The sequence below is a fragment of the Rhinolophus sinicus genome, chromosome 3 (genome assembly GCF_057876585.1).
Source record: "Rhinolophus sinicus isolate RSI-liver-muscle chromosome 3, RSI-T2T, whole genome shotgun sequence".
Classification (NCBI taxonomy): domain Eukaryota; kingdom Metazoa; phylum Chordata; class Mammalia; order Chiroptera; family Rhinolophidae; genus Rhinolophus; species Rhinolophus sinicus.
The window spans coordinates 182,907,004-182,930,200 of NC_142503.1; the positions used below are offsets into that span (position 1 = coordinate 182,907,004).

The 23,197-nt window shown below is 37.3% G+C and overlaps 1 long non-coding RNA gene across 1 annotated transcript in view; it reads right to left on the minus strand.

The window, feature by feature from the left end:
* Nucleotides 1-23,197, minus strand: part of LOC148758706 (uncharacterized) — a 135,326-nt gene that overhangs the window by 78,383 nt on the left and 33,746 nt on the right. The window contains exon 2 of the long non-coding RNA XR_016020573.1: nt 528-655. This is a non-coding gene — a long non-coding RNA (uncharacterized LOC148758706). The remainder of the gene's footprint in view (nt 1-527; nt 656-23,197) is intronic.

The window sequence follows — 23,197 nt, forward strand, 5'->3', positions numbered from 1 at the left end:
CTATGTTCAGTGAGGAAGACAGATATCAAACAAATAATTACTCAAATGTACACAACTCCTAACTGTGACAAGTGCAATGAAGCAGTATCACAATATTTTGTAGGCAGTTACTTTTACTATAAACCTGTGGGAAGGCAGAGCTGGTCTTACTCTGTACTCCAAGTAAAGGCTGAAAAACTGACTTTTCTCCCATCAAAAGAAAACACCGAATATTACACTCCAGGAACCAAACCACTATCAAAAAAAATAATCATCTTAATAAAACACAGGCCCCCAAAGAAGGAGGGGATAGGAGCTTAAAGTGGTACAGAAGAGAAGCAAAGAGGAAAATGGGACATGGAGAGAGTTAAAGACAAAGGAAACTCAGGACGGGATGCTGACAGCAGCTATCCACCCCCCATTCAGGACTGAAGAATAAGAGAGTGAAGACATATGCCCAGTGCTGTAAGTGTGGAGTGGTGAATGGCATGTGGTCGGGCATGAGATTTTGTGCAGCTGAAAGGATCTTACCCAAAATAAAACCCTACCTTTGTTTGCAGCTCTGTCCTTTTAAACTGGAACATCACTGTTCAGAATGCTCCTTGCTCTGTGCAGTTGTGAGCACTTGAGCCTGCTGCCAAATGACGTAGCTGGTCACCAAAGAAGCTGCTGAATGCTGCTGAAGACAGGGAAGAAAATCCATTGAATTAGTCCTCAGCATTGCAAACGCAGCTGCCTCTCTCAATTACTTTGTCAAGTCCCATTATGATTGCTGCTCTGATCACATGCAAGGTTTTCCCACTAGTGGAGATAGAGCCAAGAACCTCAAAGTGCCGGCATGTATGCCTCAGGCCACTATGGACAGGTCTGCAGCTGCTGTGTCACTTGCCCTTAGTGGAACTGAACAAGATAAACTGCTTCCTTGGCATTTATACCACACTTAGCATGGGTTATATTTACACCTCTTGCCTGTTGGTGATGACCAACTTCATGATCTACTTTGAGATCTCTCAAACAACCTAGGCATGACTGAGTTGAAACTACTTTGGGAACAATAAATGAATCACTGTATGGAACTATGAACCCTCCTGTTTCCCAAAACAAGTATTCAGGGAACACCTCTACTGATAGCTGGAGGCAGGGGTGATGAGCAAATGATACTGCTGGGGTGAAGAACTCCATCATGGAACAGAAATAAGCTTGATCCCAGCACAGAATTCTACTATGACCCTTGATTTGTCCTTGTCTGTTTGAGCTTGCATAATTTAGAAGCATGGCTGTGATAGTTGGAGATGCCAAACCACCAACTAGTAGGTAACTAGGTACATCACTATAACCCCCATATGACTAATATGAGAGGAAAGCTACCTATTTTGAAAGCTGTTAAGTTACATGGTAAGACTTACACGTGTTTAGCACATTTAGCATCATATTTTAAAATGAGTGGAAGGGAAATGATCTCAAAAATAGGAAAAAGAGAATAGAAACATATTATCTGTGAACAAAAGTGGAATGTTCTGGAACGAGTGGGTATTGGTGGCTGGTTAGAGCTGTGGTTCTCAAAGTGTGGTCCTCAGACCAGCAGCATTTGCCACAACTGCGAACTATTTAGAAACACAAATTGTCAGGCCCTACCCCTGACCGACTGAATCAGAAACTATTGGTGGGGAGCTCAGTAATCCATAGTTTAACAAGCCTGCCAGTGATTCGGAAGCATACTCACACTTGAGAACCACTGGGTTAGGGCATGAAGACCAAAGCACAAGCAGAACAGAATAAACCATCTTCCGTAAACAGAATTATCAGGGCAGAATTTCAGGGTCTCCAGGGAAAGAAACTGTAACCCTTGAGACTGTAAATTATTGGAGGGTCTAACAGTCTAACCAATGATGATAAAGAGATAAAACAATTCATTAAAGCAGACTGTTAAATGGTTCTTCAACTGAATAAGTGACAGACACGATCCCTGTCCTTGTGACATTTGCAGAATTTCTACAAGTTCACTACAAACAGCGTTTTCACCCCCAAATTCTTAAGCAACTGAAATCAGCTTTTAGTCCAGGCAGCTGAAGTTTTTGTGGTCTGGCAAGTATTTGGCATGACTCTCTTCACCTGAATCTGAGCATTTTCCTTCTGAATCATTCACTGAGTGAGCAGAATTTGAAAAAGAATTAATAAATAAAACACATTCTTTGAGGTTGGAGAAATAGTCTCCCATGATAATAGAATGGCTAAGCAGGTACAAGCAAAGGACATATAGAAGAAACACAGAATACTTCTACATTGTGTAGTCTTCTTAGTTCCTGTATATACCGAGGGAAAACCCTAGCACAAGTCACTGGTCAAAGGGAATGTTGAAAGGATTGAAAATCCAGGGAAGAAAAAAATGCACTATAGTAAAAGTCTAGAGTTAATGTGGTTTATCTAACCTAAAGCTGAATGCCAGAGATATTTCTCCACCCTCCTCATCTCCCTAATGTTATAAGTAACACTTAACTCTGGGATATTAAGTAGAAAGAGTTTTGTGTGAATAGAAGTTATTTTTTTTTTCTTTTAAACTCTTTCATTTTAGCATACACCAAAAAGAGACTTGCATGCTTATTTTAAAAGTGACATCCATTTGCTAGTTGAGTTCCCCCAGGCTAAGAAAGTAAATGGATGTTTTGGCAAAAAGTCCTAACTTAGCACTCAAGTTGCGTATACCAGCCACACTTAAGAAATATTTTATTCATTCAGTGTTCCCCTGTAATGGAAGATGGCACAAGAATTTTGAAATAGACTAGGAATATTCTGATGAAATTTCTCTTTTAATATGCCTAATTTTTTCAAATATTATTGTGAACTTCATGTCTCTACCACAAATAGACATTTCAAAAGATCCTTTATAAAAGACACCCAAATGTATTAACTCAGAGCTATCAAATCAATTTCATTCCAACTTAAAGAAATTATTTCATTGAATAACTAACATTTGCTCAGCCAGGCCTGACTCTATGAGTTCAGATCCTGAAATCAATTTTCTCTTCTAAATTCTTATTCCTCTCTCTCTCTCTCTCTCTCTCTCTCTCTCTCTCTCTCTCTGTCTCTGTCTCTGTCTCTGTCTCTCTCGGTAAAGCAAGGGTGGCAGCCTAGTGATATCTCTGCCAAAACTGTTTTTGAGGACACTAGGAAAAAAAAGTACAGAAATAGTAATTTACTATTTTCCACCTGTAGTTAGAACAGTTTCCACCTGTAGCTCACTCACTGGTATCATGCTGGCAAGACTCGTGTAATGCTTTTAACGCACCTGAAGTTTTGTTTAACTTCCCCAACCTTCTTTTATTCACCACCCAAAATAGAGTAAATTGTGCATCTCTTGTTTTAAGACAATGCAATTTTAGTCTGGGATGCCATACAAATTGTACGGATCGTCAACATATGTTCTAGTCTAGCTCATTTATCAGCGATTTTCAAAGCTCAGATGGAAAGGGAACTGGTAACACCAGACCTCATGAGTGCTACTGATGGGAAGAACCCCTCTGAGAAGTACCAGCCCAGAGAGTGTTCAAAGGAACTCGAAAGTTTGGCTGAGGCTAAATTTCCTTTGGGGTTTTAAAAACCTGACTAGTTATTTGAGCTGATACATACTGTGTTTCCTTGAAAATAAGACCTAGCCAGAGAATCAGCTCTAATGCGCCTTTTGGAGCAAAAATTAATGTAAGATCCGGTTTTATTTTATTATAAGACTGGGTATAATATAATATAATATAATATAATATAATATAATATAATATAATATAATATAATATAATATAAAATATAATACCGGGTCTTATATAATATAATATAGTATAAGACTGGGTCTTATATTAATTTTTGCTCCAAAAGACTCATTAGAGCTGATTTTCCGGGTAGGTCTTATTTTCGGGGAAACACGGTAGTTATTTGAGCTGATACATAGCCAGTTTTACTGTGATCTCTTTCTTACACTCTCTAGGCAAGTAACTTTGCATGAAGTTAAGGAAGCCAAACACCTCAAACAAAGAAGGACTCAGGTATCCAATGAATTAAGACTAGTCACACACACACACACACACACACACACACACACACACACACACAGACTAGGAACCCAGATTCCTATAGTGGTGTGTTTCAATCACAGAAGCATGGTGCCCTTTTGTTTTGTACTCCCTTCTTTCCATGATCAACTAAATACGGTTTGACAGTAATTGGAGTCATGTGGCTTTTGTACTTCAGATCTTGTCAATTGTATAAAACTTACTTTCCATTCTTCATATCCCTGCAAATTTGCACTAACACCATGTACAATATATATGTCAAATCCCATTACAATATAAAATTTTGAAAGACAGACATTTCCAAACGTCTTAACTGTGACTATGTTGTTGTTATTTAAAAAAAAAAACAAGACACAATACAATAGTTTTTTCTTATAACAAAATTATCTGGACAGTCCTTAGGAGTTGGTCTGAAAGAAATTTATAACTGTAAGACAAATAACTTGAGAAGAAACCAAGTCTTATCATTGAGATAGCACTTTTTTTTAATATCATTCCATAAATTAGGATTATTATTTACTGATTTACTTGGAGATACAATATATAAGAATGTTTTCATGTATACTTTATTTTGTCCTCCATACAGTTGCATCACTGATTTATATAAGTTCCATCACTGATTTATATAAGTTACTCAGTCTGCCTGGCATAAAATGAGGCATTTGGCCTAGGTATATAGTCACTCAACTCCTTTAAAGTCTCTGATTTTCTTCTAAGAGGCTCAGAGATTCATATTCTTCAGGATATTTCATGGCCTTTCCCTACCAAAACCAAATAATTCCACTTAATTCAATTTGAGTCCATTCATTTATTCATTTAACAAATACATACTGAATATATACTATGTTCCAGGCATTCTGCTCCTATAAAGTATTTAAAATTTCAAATGAAATATATGAAATGAAATTTCATATGAAATATATAAAATGTATAAAAGACTGAAACTTTATATATTTCATATGAAATTTCATATATTTCATGTTTGATACATATTTATTTTTAAAAGGGCTACATATATTCTTACATAGCACATCATCCATTTTGTTTAGTATGTCATTGTACATAGGCCCAACTTGGTCTAGCACCCTTGAAACTGTAGACATCTTCAAGTTCAGTAGTCTATTTTATCAATTTTGTCCCCATTAAACAAAGAGGTTAAGAGACAATCTACATATGGAGTGTAAAACAAAACAATAACCAATAGTTTAGTCAAACAAATTAAGTGAATACTATAGATATCTTTCTTAAAATTTCCAGATAAGGTAGAAATCAATAATTCAAATCTTTGTGAAGAGAACTGGAATGACATTCCAATGAGATTTGAGAAATATATTTACCAGCAAGCTATTTCTCATGAATCCTTAACCATTGCCAATTATTACTTAAGTCTGTATAGCAATCCAGTATAAGGTTAGATCACTTAGGCAAATGAATTCAGATTTCATTCTGATAACATTTTTGTTAAATTCTAGGAGGACTTAAAGTCCATTAGTTAGATTTAGAATTCTATTCCAAGCGCTGTGAAACCCTATAAAGTGAGCCTATGAGTTAACGTATCAGTATTCCCAGTATGCCAGAATATTCTCTCTTTGTCGTTCTCCATTCTACATCTTCTATACCTAAGAGCTGTTCTTAGGTATAGAAATTTTAACAGCATTGATTTAGGAAACACTAGACAAATCACCATGCCTCTGACTATCTCCCCAGCTGACCAAAAATCACCTGAATTTCTCCATTAACGGTGCCTTCTTTTGGGTTCGGACATTGCATAACTAAGAGTGGCCTGATTACAATAATGATGCCCATTCATTGAGTGCCTAGTCTATGCTAGACACTGTAATAGGGCTTTACATACTGATTCCCCCCAAACATCCCTGTATCTCTTTTTCTGCAGATGAAGGAAGTGAAGTCAGGATGGTCACATAGCTAATAGATAGTGGAGCCAGCCCTCAGCACCTCTGCTCCTCCACTATGTGACTTTGGGGCACCTTATTAAGCCATCATCACTTTTGGTGGTCTGTCATAAAAATGTGTATTATATTACTCTTCCAGATGGCTTAAAATTGTGAGACAAATGTTTGTAGTAGCAGAAAAAATATCAAATGATACATCTGGGAAATGATGCATTTCTCAGGGTGATAATAGAATTGGTCTCTTCAGTGAAGAGTGGTAGAACAAGACATACACAAGGCTGCAAAATTTGGAGAAAGCTAATATAACAATCATTATTATAACTAGCATTCACTGAGGACTTAACTTTGCACATTCACTGTCTTAAGTGCCATACATACCTTAACAGATTTTAAAACCCAAAGATCAGAGAAATGTCTCTAATTTGGAGATATCTCATGGTGATGGGAAAAATAAGACTTGCCAAACAAACTCTTCTGCTTCAAGGACATTCCTTTGCACAGAGAGCTACCTTAGGAAACTACCTTGTGACTATCTGGACACATCACTCTTTTCTAATCTAGGACCTGCAACCTTTAAAGAAGTACTTATATAATGAGCAGGGAGAGATCCAGGTTTATTAGGCCTAAAAGTTATACAGTTTGGGGGTCCTTCTTTAAGAAAAAGAATACAAAATTTTTTGTGAAAGTACACTGTGCTTATAACTAATTGTTAGATTATATCCAATTTTTAAATTTTACAAAAACATGTGATCATGTGAACACATTGCAACAGTTCTTGCCAGAGACTTGGGAGAGGGTCAGGCAAGCAATGGGTCTTATAGGCTGAGTTTCATTTGATTCTTGGGACACCTGCCTCTGACAATGAGCAACAGTGAAGGGGATACATTTATCAGGAGGTTGAAAAAGAAATCATCAATGAAGTTGCAAATGGAAGATATCTTTCAAATTAACCCCAAACAGCCCAACAGTTTAATTAAAGAAACTTTATAACTGCTAGATTTCAGGAACTGAGATAAGTCTTATAACAGCTCATCCACCTGGAGACTGAGGTACATAGAATTGGGTTCAAAAGTGAGGCAAAAGGTACTTGTTTGGCAGAATGACAGAGTGGCATATTGTTACACTCCTTACACCCCTTCTGGGAAGCAGCAAACATCTCTCCCTCCTGAATGTGTCAAAACACATCAGTGTGTTAGACAAACAACTCAGACACTTCCCACATTTCCATTCTTGTATATTGACCCAAGGGAAAGGGAGGGGCAAGGCTTGGTGAGGCAGTGAGCATCCTGTTACACATAATCCACCCAACAGTACAGAATTCATTTCTTAAATTGCTATCACACCCTGGGCCCCTTTGTTGCTCAATAATAGAGGGACTCATTTCCCTTTCCACCTTGTAAAATCCACTTAGAAGGAATTTAACTCAGTCAGAAAGCATTAAAAAATTCCTGAGTGGGACCACCCATTAATAATGTTACCCTAGAAGAGATAAAGACAAATAAAGTATAGACACAAGAATCAAAGGGGTCAGGTGAACAGGATCCTAATGGCTTTCATAGAGAACGATCTAATGAAATGAACTGACATAGTTTTCCTTTCAAAAGCAATTTTGAAATGAAAGAAAAATATCTTATGCTGGATGAAACATACATTTTTAGATGACGAACACAGACTGACTTCCTTATTTGCACCCTTAGATTTTTGAAAAGACTGGAAAGATTGAACACTTCCCTGCTGTTTGTTTGATTTGGTCTGAGTTGAAGCCAAGAGATGTGGTGATGGAAGTTTGGAAAAACAATTAAAAAGAAATGTATGCAGTGGTTTTTCTGGGATCCTAATTAACTGGCCCATTTCTAGGTAACATTAGGGAAGTTGTGGGCAGTGATTATTATCTCTTTAAAGTCCTAATTAAAATGTCAAAATGTAAGGTAGAATGTCTTCAAAGCTGCATGTAATTTGATTGTGTTGGCTTATTGGAAAAATGGCCTTGGAAATACAAATAAACCAGCCACTAAAAAGATCCCAGAAGTCCAGGCTTTATTCCAGAAGTATAATCTGTTGAACCAATAGCATTTCATAACTAACCACTCACCAAATGGTAGACATCCAAATGTCAAAGCCAGTTTCATAACATGGTAACACATAACATGCTGCACAGGAATATCTTGCCAGAGCATACTTGAGTTTGAAAAGGGTGTTTGGGGTTTGTTCCCCTACAAATGCTTATCACCCAACTTTAAAAGTTCTCATTTGATGAGCTTCAGAAATGGCCGGCACCCTACTCACTCTCTAAATAGTCTGCTAACACTTCTGAACTCTAAAAGAATTCCTGCATACTATGGCAGACTTCTGTTACTCTCACGCATCCAGATCTCAGGAGGAATGGAATCCCTATCACGTCTGTGCATGGGCACTGGTAAAGCTATTCTTTAGTTAAGAAGGTGATGTGGTTATGACATTTTGGGATGCAAATAATGAAAAAAGCCAATGAAAAAATGACTTAAGCAATAAAGATAGCTGTTGTATAACAAGCACAGCAGTTGATTAATATAGCATCTCAATGACAGTAGCGATACCCACTTTCTTTCCATTTTTTCATACCGCCACGCTGGGTGTGCCAGCTATTCCCTTTATTATCACACTCTGGTTGCATGAGCTCTAGGTGTCATCTCCTGAAATAACCACACCCAACGGGACAGAAACAGAACTGTTGCCTCCTACGGACCTCCTTTTATGCTTTCCTAGACACCCTCAACCGACTTGGCCATCAATCAAACATCATCAAAGGGAATTATTAGGTGGGTACAAAAGTAATTGTGGTTTTGCAATTGTTTTTAACCTTTCAAACCACAATTACTTTTGCACCAACCTAATACTATGACTAGATTAGCTTCATTAAGATTCATCTCCCACTCCCAAAGCTAAGGAGAGACCCAATCTCCCCTAGTGTACCTGTCATACTGATACTATGAAACCAAGCATAATTCCATTTGCAAGGAAAGAAATTGAAGAATGGTAGGCAACCTACAGTGGCCACCCATGTAGGTGATGTGTCTACTTCATCACTGTCAGGAGGGTCGATACACTGAGTTGCTTTTCCAATGGTGAGCACATTTGTACTGACACGTTCATACACATCCTCTCTTCTATCTCCAGTCATGGCAACCTTTATATAAAATACCTGCCAAGACCTTTGGCTATGAATGAGAGAAAAAACGATTTCCACCTTGAAATCCATACATTCATTCACTTGTGTATTCACAAATACAGGCTGAGCATCTACTAGGTGGTGGACCCCATGTTAGAGATACAATAAGAACAAGCCAGACATGGTCTCTAATATCACAGAGTTTATAATCTAGTGGGAAGAATACATAAGGGTAAATAGGCAGTAAAATATCATAGTTCTTTGGGAAAGTATGTCGTGAAGTACTTTAATATATAGTATCGTAAGTGCTTTGATAGTGAAAATACTGGGCACTATATAGATTCACATAGAAGATGTACCTCACCCAGTTTCCAAGAGGAAGAGATTCCTGTGGTAAGAAACAAAGAACGTTATGAGAATGGGTTGTAAGTAGAAAGAGTTAAAAGGAGACTAAACAAACACTAGAGCCTTGGCTCTCATTTAATTAATGTTCAATAATTAATTCAAAACTTCTTAAGAATACCTGTCCCACTAACTTCTGAAGGGTACCTGTACAACTAAAACAGGGACTCTTGATTTGGGGCACGTGGATGTAAGTCAGAGATTAGTGAACTTGGAGAAGAAAAATATATCTTTATTTTCATTAACTGAGACTTTAGTTTCTAACTGAAACTTATCATTTCCTACAATAATAAATATGGGCCAAAAACCCACAGTAGTGTTATCATTACACATGACTTTGTCAGCAATAGAAATCATACATATTTCATATTACATTAATGTTGATGAAAGTATCTCAAAAAAGTGTTCAAAATGATGGCACTTAGAAGACCTACTTTTGATCTTGTTCTTTCAGTGTTTATGTGAAAGAACACGTTCTTTGGTTTTGTTTTTTTAAAAAAACAAAACAAAACGAAACATTTACCATATTTACATTTTACCATATTTCAATATAATTGGTTTTCTTTTTGATTCTATACATTTTATTTTATGCATCAAAAAGCAATAATCTGAGAAGGGATTCATAGATTTCACCAGACTAAATAGGGGTACATTTCTTCCCAAGTCAGATTCAGTACTTGTACTTGAAAGACTTGGAAAAGCTGTGAATAACATTTTTTTGTAATTGTGCATCCTGTCCAATTAAATTTTGATGTTTAGCAATGTTAATTCTGTTGGCTACAAAAAATAAAATATTCTTTTAGGGCTGCAGTAGAAATTCTAAGTCTCTGAGTTAGCCATTTTCTTTCTGTAAGAGTTCCAGTGCAATCAGAAAATTCATACCACATCAGTTTCCTTATAGTCATCCTTACTGCCAGAGTGGTCAAGTTCAGTAGCTTAGTAGGCACTTGTTTAGTAGACACTTCATCACAGTCAATCATAGGTGATAATTTGATTAAATGAGATGATACTGAATGCCATGGATTACTTACTAGTACCTACTTTCATTCAGCATTGTGTTCAAGTCCACGAACATGACCAAATCAGTCCCAAATTTTCATTTGGAGTCTTTGTTTCCTGGGACCACTTGTGGAACCAAGTTTTGTATTGATGAGAATCCAAGCAGGAGAGCGAAATCATATCAATTGTTTGAACAGAGGATTTAATACAAAAATTTTTAGTTCTGTGTAAACCTGTTAATTAAAAGGTGAGAATAACACTATGACGGGGTTCAGCAAACTTTATGTAAAAATGGCCAGATACCATAGAACTTTCAGCTCTGCAGTCCTAGGGTCTCTATCACAACTACTCAACTCTTCTCTTACAGAACAAAAGCATCTATAGACAATACATATGAAAATTTGCCTACCACTGCATTAAGGTATTATGGAGGTATCTACTGCAGAAGGCAGCCTCATTCCTTGGTCTGGGAGAACAAAGGGAAGAGGTTGACATCTAGAGGACGACCCAGTGGAACTGAAACTCGGACTTCTCTGCAGAGGGTTCTAGCTGGTGCTGATGTCTCTGAGGTGGTGCCACAACCCAACTCTGCAATGTTGGAAAAGCTGCAAAATGAATTCAGCTGTTGTTGTGGGAAAACACTGCTGATGCAGCGATGGAAAAGTATAGCACAGCAAGAGGAAATAGGCAGGAAACAAACAGGAAGGAGAAAATCTCTTCTTCCTCCTCCAGCCTTGTCATTTTTGACTAGAGCCCTCCATTGGCGTAGCCTAGCGGGAAGTCAGGTGGCCATGCTGCAATGTGGTTTGCAAAGTCTTAGCCTCAGCATCGCAAATTGGATTTCAGAATAGTAGGCTTGAAGCTAAGGAACAATAGCTTTATAACTGGCACAAAAGTTTGCTCATAAGTTTCACCAGCCTACTAAAGATTATACCGTGCGTAAAAACAAATTAAGAATGAATTGGCTCTAGTTTTTGATAAACTCTGATTACTGAATAAGTCCATGAAGTAGTCTGTATAAACTGCTTACTTCAGTAAGCATTCCTTTTTACACTATGTTCTAAGAGTATTGAGAAATATTGTGTCCCTTGTTATCAGTTTGGAAGAAGATAGACAATTATAATCAGTAACGACAATGACCCCACTCAGGTCACTTTTGAAAAAGAAAGGGCCACCAAAGTTGAGGTAGAGTCTTCTGTTATTATTATTACCACTTCTGGGCACACACAGATGGTTCCATAATCTCTTCAAAACCCACTGGGAAATTAAAAAGAATACTAGATCAATTTAGCATTTTTAATAAAATAGTAATGTTTTTTAATGGAATCCTTCATTGCTGTGTATGGCAGAAATGGACTGGAGACAGAAGAGATAATAATTAGTGAGCTATTTTATTTTTGGAAAGTAGCCCTTGGTCAAAAGGACTACACATTCTTTGCCCTTGGATAACCTCCACTATTAATAAGAACAGACATTCTGAGGCATAAAAGAAAATAAAGCACACGCCAGGTTGACATGCCATAATTGGAGGGCCCATCAAATATTCCAGGTTCCATTTTCCCTAGAATGTTTGTACCAAACAACACAATGGACCATATAATATTTAGAATTTACCCCTTCCTCCCATTCAAAGTCTGAAGAAAGAAGGAACAAAAGCTTTTGCAAAATTATATTATCTTTTTTGGAAACTGTCTCTGACTCATGCCATTCAATTTTGATCATTTTCCTATACTTTGCATACTTGCAACATTGTATCTTATTCAATATGGCTTCTTCAGTCAAGGAGCATGTGCTATGAGTTAACTGCTTGGTGCCCAGCACTGCCTGACGTACTATGGGAATCTCAGAATGGCTTCCATTATCAAAATGTTTCCTCTATGGCTAGAAAGCAGAATGGAAATATAAGAAACCATTGTATTCAACAGAATGTGAAATGAGGTAATTTCTTTTGCAGCATCCCAGTTAATAGACTTATATCTTGGCAAAGAGAAAAGAAAATAAAGAAATATTTGTGAGCTGCAGTAGTTAGCCTAAGGTTTTTTGTTAAAAATAGGATTTTGACTGGGCTTTGAAGGTTGAGTGGAATCTAAACAGAGGGAAGTGGGCTGAGAAAACAGCTAAGCAAAATCACAGAAGCAAAAATAAAAACTCTGACTTAGGCAAGAGCTAAAGATTTGAGAAAAGAACTGTGTGAAATAAGCTTTATAGATGTTCATGGAAGCATTTGAAAAATGATTAGTAAAGTACGAACTTGAAGCGGGAACTTCAAGAAGGCAGGATCAGACATGCTAAAAGTGGGGTTTTGAAAAGACTGATCATCAGTATAAAAAAATGGTTAAGCAAAAGGAGGGAAGGCCAAGCAAGGGTCTGGTATAATGGCTCAGGCATAGATAGGTAATAATCCTACTGGAGTAGTAGCCATGAGAAGAATGAGGAAGGCTCTCAGAATCCAGAAATTGAAGATAAAGGGAAGATACGCACCAGTAACTGATAACTTTACTAGTGTCTTTCTCAGCACCCTGCGTCCCCTTCTAGTCCGTCAACCATTAGCAAGTCCCTTCCAAGCCTTCTCTGTGGACTGCTCCAGGACACAAAGGCTGCACCACGCCCCTGGGAGAGGATGCTGAACTCTTGAGTGTCATGCTCATCATACTGATCCACAGCTTTGAGTCCTTATTTTCTTTGCGTTCCCATACAGTATTTATACCAACCTATCGTCTCCTAAAATTTTCTTTTCTTTCCCCTTAACCGGGGAAACACATCTTTTTCCTGTTTTATAACTTGATACGGAATCAAGAGGCACTGGAGATCATAGCTGACCGGTGTCCCACGCTTTCTTCTCAAGCCCCCATCTCACCCAGAATATCCGGCTCTTTGCACAACAGGATCCATTCTTGTTTTACCTGGCTTCTCCAGCCACTACCCCCATAGGTCCTCTAAAGCTTTTCTTCATATTATAGGTACTCCGTGTTTTGGTTTGGTCTTGGTCTTAAGCAGTTCAGATCCATAAAAGCTGCACAATACATTTTTATACCGCATCATTATGAGCTTGTGTTATTCTATTTTCATCTCACTACTTGAAATCTAAAATCTAAAATTTCCAGGCACAAGGACCTTGTGCTGCCCAGGTCTGCACAGCACTGCCATTTTGCACCTCAATAAATATTAATAAAGGAACTAAACTTTGGCGTGTTTACATTCCTTGCTAAGAAGCTGGGGATACAGATGTAGATGTCTTGATAAGAAACCCTAGAATTTCTAAACTTTAAAAGACATGGATTTTCCTAACAGGTGACTAAAATTTCATAAAAGCATCTTTCCCTTTTAATGTATGAGATAAATTATACGTAGACATGAAACTCCAGGCATTGAAATGTTACATTTCAGGAAAGGCTCTTACAGTACTCCTTGGAAAACAACTCTGAAGTAAAACAGAGCCCAGTATGAGGACTATTTCTCTCTCTCTCTCTTTAAACAAAGTGTCATTTGTTCCTTAGCACAGTGCCCCCCAAACTAATTTACAGTAAACCCGAACAGCATAAAAGCTCAGACTGTTCACAGTTAATAACCATTATCTTTTCCTGTGTGATTCACTAGGCACAGATTGTCATGAATTTCCTTTGGCCCCTTTCCCATTCTTTCAAATGGCTCCTCCCCTCCCATTGTTTAATTCAGCTTGCTCCTCACAGTCTCCTCCCTGCAAACCGTCTACTAAACACACCCAATTTCTCAGTTAATTTGTGTGTATTAGTTGCAAGCTTTTATTGTTATTACCTGTGAGATTGTTTAGACAAGCCAAAGATACTCATTCAATCCAGCTATTAACTTAAAAGAAACTAAACTTTCTACCAACTCTATTTACTCACCAAACCCTGAACTATTTAAACACTGGATTCTTAAGAACCAAGTCGCTGATACTTCCTGCTCTGCCTTGCATAGAAAGGAAAAAAGAAAAGAAGACAAAGACTTGCAATATCTTTCATAATTAGACACCATAGAAGTAATGAGTATAAAATACAGTTGGCTAAAGAAAAGTATTTTAAAAAATAATAGTAATGTTATCAAAAGGTGTGGGTATATAGTATTTTATATTATAAAAGCCTGTAAAAGGAAAACCACTGAAATATCTTAGAGATGATGGGGAAGTTTAAGAATAAGCAATTTGTTGCAGAGATATCCAGTTATTTAAGTGTCTTCCCTAAGCACCTTCAGATGAATGGTCCTGCTGTGGGTACGATGGAGGATGCTCAGAAGTAAAACCTGGGCTCTGTTCTAAAATCAGCTGACGACTCCATTGGAGAGAAAAACACAAGTACAATATACATTACACTGAATTAGAAAAATCTATCGCAGGTCCATGCCTTTTGACCCAGATATGCTACCTCTCAGATTTTAGTCTAATATAAACAACCATGGATATAACCACATGGGCTTATGGAATAATTTTCAGAATAACTAACCTCAGACCAATGGACAAGATAATTAATTTTAAAATGTGGCCACATATAGTAGAATGATGTGCAGCCATTACAGTGACGTACAAGACCATTTAATGATATGGAGAAATGTGTGTGGTATATTGAGTGAAAAAATCAGGCTAAAAATTAACAAACTTAGTATGATCGCCTTGGTGTTGAAAATATACACAAGAGATCACCTACATGAAGCCGATAGCAAACATCATATTTAATATCAGAAACTAGACGAAGATGTCCACTCGTGCCACTTCTATGCAACATGTTAGCTGGGGCAATTAGTCAAGAAATTTAAATAAAAGGCTCCAGATTGGAAAGGAAGAAGTAAAACTATCTCTAATTGTGAAACATGATGTTGTACCTAGAAAATCCTCTAGAAATTCACCAAAGAACTATTAGAGCTAATCAATGAGTTCAATAAGGTTGCAAGATATATCAAAATATAAAATATGAATTGTATTTCTATATAGTAGCAGTGATCAAATAAAAAAAGAAATCAAGAAAATAATTCCACTTAAAATAGCATCAAAAAGAGTAAAATACCTAGGAATAAATTTAAGAAGTTGCAAAACTTATACTTGGAAAATTACAAAGTAGTTTGAAAGAAATTAAATACTTAAATCAATGGAAAAAACATTTGTATTCATGGTTCTGAATATTTAACATTGTTACAATGGCAATATTCCCTGAATTGATCTATAAATTCAGTGCAGTCCCTATCAATATACCAGCTGACTTCTTTGCAAAAATGAATAAGCTGCCCCTAAAATTTATAAGGAAATGCATGCAAGAGAGTCAGAGTAGCGAAAATAAACTTGAAAAAGAAAAACAAAATTGGAGGACTCACATTTTCCAATTTCAAAACCTACTATAGAGTTACAATAATCAAGACAGTATGGTACTGGTAGAAGCATAGACCTAGAGACAAATGAAATAAAATTAAGAATCCTGAAATAAGTCCTTCTGTTCACGGTCAATTGATTCTCAACAGAATGTCAAGGGTTGGATCCTTACCTTGCACCATATACAAAAATAAACTCAAAATAGATCAAAGATCTACATGTAAAAGTCTAAACTGTAAAATTCTTAGAAGACAACGTAGGTGTACATCTTCATGAATTTAGATTAGGCAATGGTTTCAGGGATATGATACCAACAGCAAAAGCAACAACAAAATAGATAAATTGGATAGCTGCCGTTATTTTTGTTGTCTGTTTATTCTATTTCCTTGTTTCTGTTTTCTTTTTCTGGTTTTCTTGTGATTTTTTGTAAATTTTTAAAATTCAATTTTAGTTCATCAATAGCATTTTTTTAGTTTCCCTCATTGTTTAGCTTTTTTAGTAGTTGCTCTAGGTATTACATTACTTAGACATAACTTATCACAGTCCACTTGGTATTGTCATTCTACCAGTTTCAGTGACATATAGAAACCTTTCCTGCTTTATGTCCCTTTATCCTCCCCCCACTTATAACTGTAATCAATATTTTCTCTACATATATTCAGAGCCATATCAAAGAGTGTTATAATTTTGTTTTAGCCATCGAACACAATTTTTGTTCAGATAACTTCCTTTAGTTATTCATTTAAGATAAGCTAGATCTGCTGGCAAAAAATTCTCTTAGATTTCCTTCATTTTAAAATCTCTTGATTTCCCTCTTTGTTCTTGAAATATATTTTTCTAAGTCTGCAATTTTCGGTTGACAATTCAGGTTCCTAGGCCCTGACAGTAGCATGAGGAAAGGCAACAATGGTAACCAGAATGAAGCCCTGAAACACCGACTTGACCAAATATTCTTTGCATAACACTTGTAAATAGGGAGGGAGTCCCAATAATAAGCCAGAGTGAACGTACCTTTATCTCTGAGGTACTGACGATTGGCGTCCAATTTAATTTTGATTTAAAAGAAATAAAGTAATATTACATGCCTTACACACTTAGTTTTGTAAGATACAATTTAAGCCTAATTGTTTTATTTTTATTTTTTATAGCTTTTTTTTTTATTTTTATTTTTACCTAATTCTGGCAGAGGAACGGGAACTCTTGATGCCAGAACAATTATACTTACCCTTTCCTCTTTTTTATAATGTTTTCTAATGTGTTCATTTAATTTTTAGATCACTGTAGCCTTTTATGATAACTGTATGCTTTTGGTTTTGGTTTTGGTTTTGGTTTTAAACATCTGAGATAAGTCAGTTTTTCTTACAAAGCTAGTATTACACACTGTGGAACTGCTTCAGCCATTGTGTACAAAAGAAATTTATCAAAGGGAACGTGGGTTTCAAATGTGATGTTTCCCTCACCTCGCACTGGAATGTCATCTGTGACTTTAAACGTAAAACTTTCTCTTTTTATACTCTTTATTCCTTCTGCGGCTGGGAAATGCAGACATTTCCTAGACAATGAGAATCTATTTTTGCAGTTTTACAGACATAGTAGACCTTATTGGTTCGACCTGAGATTTGGGGTGTACCACGTCCTCTTCCTAAGGTTGCATTTTCTATTGTTTTTTGCTGGGTCCTCCTGAGGCTTCCATTCTACTCTTCTGCTTAAATATTGTTAAGCTGTTTTGTTCCAATTATTTTCTCAATTATTAATTTTAAAATGTGGGCACCCAAAAGAGGCAATAGTTGTAAACATACTCTTGACTATCAGATATTTATCTCAAGTCTAATCTGTCTCTGTCTCTCCAATATCAGGCCTGTATAACCTCTCCTATTACATATGAGTCTCTCTCCAAGGATGTAGCAAATGTATTTCAAACTCAATATATACAACACTGAACTCCAACTTTCCCATTAAAATCAGCATCTCCTGCTGTGGTCCCAGCTCAGGAAACGGCACCATTGTTTATCTAGCCAGGGCCCAAGCTACTTTTTACCTCTCCTAAACGAAACTGTCACCAAGACTTAAAAAAACTTAAATATCAAACAAAATTCTTCCCCCTTTCCTTCTTTAGCGTCCAATCATTTCTCATCTAAATATTACTACGGTTACTGCTGCTACTTCTCTCTCTCCTTGTGCTACTGTTGCTACCACTACTATTAAAACAATAATGATAGCCAACATTTGTTGAATACTTTCTATGAGTCAGAAACTGTTCTAAGTGTGTAACATGATTTTATTAATTGCATCCTCACACAACCTTAAAGTGTGAATTCTACTTTTATCCCCATTGTACAGATAAGGAAATTGAGAGAACCAAGAAAATTACATATACTGACTGTGGGGACAGAGCCCCAGAAAGCAGTTTCCAGGCTCTCAGCTTCACATAAAAAGGTGCTGGCTCAGGTAGTAAATGGCCATCAACTGTGATTGGATGGCCATCAGCTGTGGCTAGTTGGCCGTCAGCTGTAACCAGTGAGCCATTGGCCACTAATATAACTGCTGTGGCTACGCTAGCAGAAAATGGGGGCTAGCAAGAAGATGGGGGCTGAGCTAGCAAGCACGGATTGCAGTTAGCACGGCGGATTGCAGCTAGCGAGAGGAGTCGGTCTGTTGGCAGAAAAGTGGACAGCAGGTCACATGTCGTGTGAATCCAGCCTCCAGTGAGACTATAGTGGTATGACTCCCCTACCCATGGCTCCGTGGGTGTTCCTTTATGGCCTCACCATATCCTGCGTACTTATGTGGGGAGCGGGAGCAGAGATCCCTCCGGAAGCTCTGCGTGACACTGACCCAAAGCATTACAGGTAGTAAAAGATCAGGGATTCAAACTCAGGAAACCCAGCTCCAGAGCCAGGACAGTTAACCACTACTCCGTTGCCTCCAAACTCACTTTACTCCTAGTCTCCTCTAATCCCCCCTTCAGTCACAGCGATGATTTTTAAAATGGAAATGTGATCACGCCCCTTACCCATTTAAAATCCCTAGAGTCTGAAGATAGCATTCAGTGGTTTCCTGGGTCACTGAAAAGTGTTCATCCCTGCACCACTCAGGCTCACATCCCAGGCAAATATGCTCCCGGTCACATTAGCCATTTAAGGGATCCTTTGCAGATCTCTCTGACTTCCTTGCTCCCCCCATTTTGTTCTGCTGGCAGAAGTCGATTGTTCGTCCAAGAAGGAAGGAGGGAGGTGGTTATCTCTCTGCAATCTCCAGGGCAGATGGTTTCCATCAGCCAGTCTCCAACAAAAGGTGAGAGGGACAAAACCTTAGCTTAGCATTTGCAGCCGCTGAGGCAAGGGAGCAGTAGGCAGGGACTGGAGACACGGCAACAACAACATCCTCCATAGCCTCTTTCACATGTATTGCTCTGTCTTGCAGTTTTCTATTTGCTGCCTTCAAGGCTACACAAGCAATTACCTAAGGACAAAGATTGTAGCTTTTACTCTGGATCTCATTTGCAAGTACACTATATGGTGAACTGATAAATAAATGAATGATGAATGAATGAATGAGTGAAAGAATGACATACAATTTGTCAAGGAAATCCCACCATAGGTGGGGAGATACACAGACAAATACAAAATAAAGTGAGACTGCAATAGAAATACAAAGGAGTGAGTCATTCAGTCTTGGGTTTCAAGAAAACAGAAGTCCCTTGAGAGCAGACTTTCTATCAGCCTTACTTCCTAGGGTGCGCCCTGAACCTCACAGGAGGCCTAGCCTTTATGTGGCAGTCAATAAATACTTGTAACTAAATAAAAGAATTTCTGTGAACTGAATTCCTGAAATCAAGAGTTGATTAAAATTAGTTGCAAATAATTTCTACTAGCTTATACACATCAGAAGTCAGCAACTTCGAAAACAGTTCACAGAGTCAAGTCCCAGCACAAACATCACCTGAGAACGTTTTAAAAATGCAAATTCTGGAGCCCAATTCCAGACCTAGAGAGTCAGAAACTGTGGCGGTGGTGCCCATTTATTAGCAAATACTCCAGGTGATTTTTAAAGTCTAAGAGCAAGTGTCCTAATGCAAACTCGGCTGCACATTAGAATCAGCAGGGTGTGTGTGAGTGTGTGAGTGTGTGTGTGTGTGTGTGATGGACTGAATGTTTGTGTCCCCCAAAAATTCATATATTGAAGCCCAAAGCCCCAGTTGATGGTATTTGGAGGTGGGGTCACTGGAGATAATTCAGTTTAGATGAATTCATGGGGGTGGAGCCCATTCTCATGATGGGTATTAGTATCTTTATAAGAAGAGGAAGAAAGATACCTGTGACGATTTTTATAACTGGCGATTTGTACGTCTTAATCCCTTTCACCCATCCCCCTAACCCTCAAGGGAATATAGTCAATAATATTGTAATAACTATGTATGATATCAGATGGGTATTAGACTTACCAGGGTGATCATTTTGTAAGGTATATAAATGTCTAATCATTATGTTGTACACCTGAAACTAGTATAATACTGTATGTCAACTGTAATTGAAAAAAAAATATTTAATGAGTAAGAGAAGAGCAAGAAATACCTCTCTGCCATGGAGAACACAGAGAGAAAGTGGCCTGTCCGAAAACGAGGAAGATGGTTCTCACCAGAACCTGACCCTCTGGCATCCTTATCTTTGACTTCCAGCCTCAAGAACTATGAAAAGTAAATGTCTATTGTTTAAGCCACCCAGTCTATGGAGTTTTGTTATAGCAGCCCGAGCAGACTAACACAGTGTATGTGTGTGTGTGTGTGTGTGTGTGTGTGTGTGTGTGTGTGTGTGTGCCTACATACAGAGGTATGTACATACATATATACACATATATCAGTCCTTGGTCTACCCTCAGGGAGCCTGATTTAATTTGCACTGCACAAACACCCGTGTTTCCTGGTACTCAGAATGCTTGGGTCTAAAGTCTTAGAAATTCTAGGTTTTCTCAGCCTAAGGAGCAGGGCTGTGTTCTGAAGCTCCCAGAATTTTTACTTTCTCCCAGAGCAGTACATCATTCTTCTTCTCTCCCCCTCAATCTTCACCTCCTTAGTTTTGGAGGCAGTGTGTGCTCGCATTAGAAGAATGTAGACTTTGAAGCCAGGGACACTGATCTCGTTTACATCCCCGCTCTACCACTTAACGGCTTTGTGAATTTGAATAAGTCACTTCACCCTTCTTAGCTTCAGTTTCTCTTCCAAAAATAATAATTAAAAAAAAAATACCAGGCTGCAGTCAGAGAGAAAATAAAACATTCTACTAATACCTACTGGAAAACAAAAGAAAGACCTCTTTCTATCAATCTGTTGTAGAACCCACTCCTGTAGATGTCTAGGAAGAGAAATAATATATCATTAATTGTCATGAATAGCCAAGGTAACAGGACAGCTCAGTAAGAAAATGAAAAGTCTCCGGAAAATGAACTTAAAGACATGGAAATATGTGACTTAAATGACAGAGAATTCAAGATTGTAGTTCTTAAAAACTCAACGAGATGCAAGAAAACACAGACAGGCAGTTTAATGAACTCAGAAACACAATCAAAGAATACAATGAACATTTTACCAAAGAGATTGAAATTTTAAAAAAGAACCAAATAGAATTTCTGGAGATTAAGAACTCAATAAAAGAAATGAAGAATGAAATAGCCAGCTTAGGTAGTAGAGTTGACAATATGGAGGAAAGAATCAGTGACATTGAAGATAAAAAACTGGAAATGACACGGATGGAAGAAGAAAGAGACTTGAGACTTAAACAAAATAACTCTACAATAACTTTCTGATTCCATCAGAAAGAGCAATATAAGAATAATGGGCATACCAGAACGAGAAGAAAGAGAGAGGGGAACAGAGAGTATATTCAAACAAATTGTAGATGATAACTTCCCAAACTTGTGGACAGAACTGGATCCTCGAATCCAAGAAGCAAATAGCACACCTAATTACCTCAACCCAAACAGGCCTTCTCCAAGGCACATTGTATTGAAGCTGTCTAAAGTCAATGACAAAGAAAGAATCCTCAAGGCAGCCAGGGAAAAGAAGATGGTAACCTACAAAGGAAAGCCCATTAGATTATCATCATATTTTTCAGCAGAAACTCTACAAGCCAGGAGGGAGTGGAATCAAATATTCAAACTACTGAAAGAGAGAAAGTATGAGCGAAGAATAATATATCCAGCAAAGATATCCTTTAGATATGAAGGAGGAATAAAGATTTTTCCAGACATACAGAAACTGAGGGAATTTTCTAGCACATGACCTGCACTACAAGAAATACTGAAGGAGGCTATTTGACCAGCATAAATACGGATAATTTGTGGCAACCAAAACATAAAAGTGGGGAGAGTAAAGGCCTGAACCAGAATATGGGAATGGAGAAAGTAAGCATGCTGAAGAAAATGGAATACTCTAAATATGAAACTTTCTTTTATATAAACTTAATGGTAACCACTCAAAAAAAAATCCAGAACTGAAATGTATAACATAATAAAAGAAGAAACAGAGGGAAAAACCATAGAATACCACCACACAGAAATAGACAACAACAAAAAGGCAAAGAAACAATGGAGACACAGTCTTACCAGAAAACCAAAGATAAAATGACAGGAAATCCTCACATATTAATAATCACCCTAAATGTAATAGACTGAACTAAATGGACTGAACTCACCAATAAAAGGGCACAGAGTAGCAGATTGGATCAAAAAACTAAACCCAAGAGACACATCTCAGCTACAAGGGCAAATATAGACTCAAAGTGAAAGGGTAGAAATGAACAATCCAAGCAAATGGTATCCAGAGAAAATCAGGTGTAGTCATACTGATATCAGATGAACCAGACTTCAGAATAAAAAGGTAACAAGAGACAAAGATGGAGATTTCATAATGATAAAGAAGACTATACAAGAAGACATAACAGTTATCAATATTTATGCCCCCAATCAGGGAGCACTGAAATATACCAAGCAACTACTAACAGAACTAAAGGGAGAAATTGACTAAAATACATTTATACTAGGGGACCTAAATACATCATTGACAGCTATGGATAGATCATCCGAACAGAAAATAAATAAATAGCAGCCCTAAATGGCACAGTAGATGAAATGGACATAATTGACATTTATAAAGCACTTCATCCTAGAACATCAGACTATATTTTTTTTCTAGTGTACATGAAACATTCTCAAGGATAGACCATATTAAAAAAAAAAACACCTGTCTGAACAAGTCAAAATTAAATTATGCTAATGTATATAAAAATCTAGTATAGCATATAAACCTAAGCAAATGCCATTATCATTTAAAATAAATAAGTCTTCCTCTCAAAAATAATATTATAGATTTAAAGATTTCCAC